This window comes from Harpia harpyja, chromosome 4, assembly GCF_026419915.1.
Source record: "Harpia harpyja isolate bHarHar1 chromosome 4, bHarHar1 primary haplotype, whole genome shotgun sequence".
NCBI classification, from domain to species: Eukaryota; Metazoa; Chordata; class Aves; order Accipitriformes; family Accipitridae; genus Harpia; species Harpia harpyja.
Genome location: NC_068943.1, coordinates 54,873,447 through 54,877,493, shown reverse-complemented (window position 1 = coordinate 54,877,493; position 4,047 = coordinate 54,873,447). Strand labels below are relative to the sequence as shown.

Sequence of the window (4,047 nt, the reverse complement as noted above, 5' to 3'; positions counted from 1 at the left end):
CCAGACAGTTCTGGATACAAAGTCCAAAATAAAAGCACATTAGTTTATTTAGCTGTATTGCTTACATCACTTGAATCACGGTCCCCTTGAACAACTGCATTGTGTCAGGTAGCGAGTGGGTTTTGGATCAAATCTTAGTAGCAAATGCTAACTTACAACAGTTTACTGACCCATTTGCAAATTGTTTTACACCTGCACACCTCAATCACCAAGACTTTCAGTGCAAGAATCTACAGAAAATGAGAACCTGAAGAAACATGTCTGCAGCTCTTTCGTCTAGCTGGGCCAGCACTGCCAGGCTGGAAAGTAGGATTTTGTTGGGGTGGGAGCATTGCAATTTTGGAGGAACAAAACTATGATTACTTACCCTTTTCCATCCTCATCTTTTAGAGGATAAATTTCTTTTGTAGAGAAAGAAGTTCTTACATCTGGGTAAAAAGATTGTATCTTTTCAGACGTCATCTTGAGACAGCCTAAATAACTAGTCAGTGGTAGAAGTAGAGATGGGCACATTCAGTGGAAATAGTGCTCTTGTCCATCACAACAGGAATTAAAGGATATCAGGCAATGAAAATAGCATGCTTAAAGTGCAGACCTAATGAATATACCTTATGAAAATTTTTATTTAGCTATGTGGTCTCTCTCTGAGCAGCTGGCTTGATCAAAGAGCTAAATCTTTGTAAGTGGAAGTGATATTAGCTTGCTCGTGTAGACCCTTGCTTATGGATTTATTGCTTATGCACAGGAACAGTTAGATTTGCTGTAACAGGATCAAGATGCCAGGCACAGGTTTTATGTATATATATTTTTAATATATATTTCATCCTACATATTACAAAAATCTAGTTGGATAAATCAGTGCAGACAACAGCGCTGAGGAAAGAACCATTCCTCCTAAAGTCCATCCAGCGTTAATTTCCTTTTGTAGATTTGTACCACCTGACACCTTTGCAGTAATGGCCTGATGTATCAAAGCAGGCACACAATTAGCTCTAAGGACATTTTTAGACTGTCCATTCATATTCAGCAAACATGGCAGCACCAAGGTTTAAATGGTGAGTTCTTAACAGTGGTACAATGACCTCCTGAGGGACTTCCCACTCATAGAAGCTGGCAGGCCACTTCCCACTTAAACAGTTAAGCACCTCCATGCTAGGAGTACTTTTGAAAGTCTCCTTTAACCTTTAACCAGAACAGACCTGCTTGGAGAGATGATGTTTGAAAGCCTGTCAGAATCCATTTGAGCACACTGTTATCCCAGCACAAAGTAGGAGCTTGAAAACAGCAGACAGGCTGACACTTCTAAGCCTTCCCTATGCATCTTAGCTATGTCAGGATAGGCATCTGAGGAGAAATACGTATGCCCTGAAGATTTAGTTTCAGAGCTTTTGGATGGATAATTGATTAAAATAGTCCTTGCATGGAGGGTAAAAGCAGGTCACAGGCGCTTCTTCTGAACTGAGCAGCAAGTATCCATTCATTAGCTTTCTTGGTAGGATCAAATAACGAAAGTGTTGGTGCAGTGTTTGATATCTACAGGAAAAGCAGCAGTAAAAGAGAAAAAAGGAATGGGGATCAGAGGAAGGGCATGACACAGGGAGGTTGCAGACTCTTTGCTCTTTCATATGAGAAGTCCTACAGTCCACAGTCGATGCCTGAGGTCTGTGTATGTTAGTTTGAAATCAGTGGATCAGCATAATTGAAGACACTTAGTTCTACCAGTGAAGGTTAATAGAGATTGTTTAAATACACTTGTAAAGGTACAAGTTGTCTCTGTCCCCATGCTGAGCCAACTAGAGGCCAATGAACATAGCCAATACTGTCTCTGGTCTGGGCTAACTTGCCTTGCCTTTAAACCTTCTCCACCTGGTAAAGTGGCAGTGACAATTCCCTATGCTACCTGAAAAAGTCCATAGCACATCTGGTCAGGGTTTAAGCCTTAAATATCCCTTGTTCTGGAATTCAAAGGCACATTACAGGACAGTTTATATGTAGTATAAGTGGAGCTTAGAGACAGAACAGTCATGGGTCCTGTTATTCTCAGCTTTGGTGTGGGTGTATTCACACCCCATTGACTTCTACTTTGAGTACGAGACTTTAAAACCCTGTCAACAGCAGAGACATTTTCTAAAACCTTCCTGCCTTTGTTAGCACCAGCTCAGATTCATGCAAGCCTGCAAGCTGGAGGTGATCAGCCACCAGCAACGGATTTAACACCATGGCAACCTCATAGATTAGATTGGGGCCCAATGACATGGTGTTAAGAATGCCTGTGGCAGCCAGCAACCTGTCTGTCTTAAGGCTGCTTGCAAGCAAGAAGAGATATCGCCTGTCCCACAAGATTATGTTCTCTTACATTTTACAGAATGATTAGCCACGGAATCTTTAAGAAAAGGAAAGGATTTTTGAAGACTCCTACTGTAAAAGCAATCCAAGGGAGAAGAATGTTATATCCAATGCCTCTGAAAGTCCCATAAAAGCGGAGTGCAGAACTATTTCCCTGGGCATGATAGTTTAAGAAAGAAATAAGTGAAAACACAGTGTAGAAAAAGAAATACATTCTAGATTTAATGTGCTGGGATGGACAGGATCCTTAGGCCTCTTCCTTGTGTTAGAGTTTGTGTAGTCTCTGTGTGAACGTGTGCAGAACAAGCATTGCACAGCTCAGGTAACAGGCCTGCAGGCATAGTACAGGAATGAGGGGAACGGAAGAGTTGCAAGAGAAAGGAAGAATAATTTCCTTTGGAAAGATAATCTTTTTGTTCTCTAGTAGCAGGCATTTCAGGGAGGAATGGTTTTGCTCTTACCTTGATCTTGGTTGAAGGTGTTTTAACTGTGCAGAGTACAGTAAGAGTACATGAGAAATCCAACTGACCCCAGAGCTGTGCAGCTCCTGCCCAGACACCATGCGTTCAGCATACATGTGTACGTACGTCTGGTGCATATGTAGTTCTTTGGCAGCTCATACAGGACCTGCAGGGAAAAAGCCTATCTTAAAAAGCACAAAAAGACACAAGTATTTCTGTAACAAGAACATACGCTTCTCCTCACCACTCATCCTTAACTACATGAGGATTTTTCCAGCAGATGGCAACAGCAGACCAGTTTGTAGTGCAAGGCCAGCGTTTTCAGGCTGCTGAAAAAAAGCTCTGTGCTGCACTGTACCCAGCACACCTTCCTCAGATCGGCTTCTTCCACTCCCTGTAACATACCCGCTTAGTACCCCGGGGCACAGTTAGTAACAAGAGCAAAAGTCAGCGCTGCAGATAACTGCGGTACAAACTCTGGAGCTCTCAGTTTCTGACCTAGTTGTGTTTACGGGCCTTAAAATGTACCCTCTGCATTTTAAACAGCCTAAAAATATGGCTCTCCCTGGATAAGCATAATTTATCTCCTATATATCCTTTGGAAAATAATAGTGCAAAGGGCAGTTAGGTTGGGAACACAGATGAATGTGAATCACAAGAAATACAAAGTGTCCGACCAGTGTTTTGTCAAAAGGTGTCTCTTCCCTGCCATGCATAGAAGCCAGACACATGGCCCAAAGTTTTAACCACATTCTTGTCATTGCTTCTGAGCCATCTTAAGCAGCTGCTCTTAGGAAGTGCTTGTTATTGCCTCGGAAAGGTGATTACCCTGCTTGAAATTGTAGACTCAGCTCTTGGCCTCTGAAGGAAAGAGTTTTGCCGTGGACCCCAGGTGCTGCAGATATCCATGGAAAGATCAGGGAGACTCCGCAGCCAAGCTCCATCTCACTCTGCCCAGGCCCTGGGGAAGATGTGGGAGTTATATTTAGTAATCATCACCCCTGCACCATTGTTTTTCCATCAAAATTATGAGAGCACTATTGTTTTTAATAAATCACAATGTTTTGTCATTTGCAAAGTATAATATGAATGAACCTTGAAGACATATAACACAAGATAAGTTTACAGCTGAAGGCTCCAGTCTCTTTCTCCAAAACTCAATCAATGCGTAGCTTTTCCCTTAAGCTGAAGTACAGGCCAGATTCAGGCCGTTCAGATGTAACACAAAGCCTGGGGAGCA

At 42.4% G+C, this 4,047-nt stretch overlaps 1 long non-coding RNA gene across 1 annotated transcript; it reads right to left on the bottom strand.

The window, feature by feature from the left end:
• Nucleotides 1–841: 841 nt before the first annotated feature.
• On the bottom strand, nt 842–3,763 carry LOC128140417 (uncharacterized). Its single transcript, XR_008234724.1, has 3 exons — nt 3,636–3,763; nt 2,808–2,973; nt 842–1,533 (listed from the first exon to the last, which is right to left on the bottom strand). It is a non-coding gene; the product is annotated as an uncharacterized LOC128140417 (long non-coding RNA).
• Between the last annotated feature and the right edge of the window lie 284 nt (nt 3,764–4,047).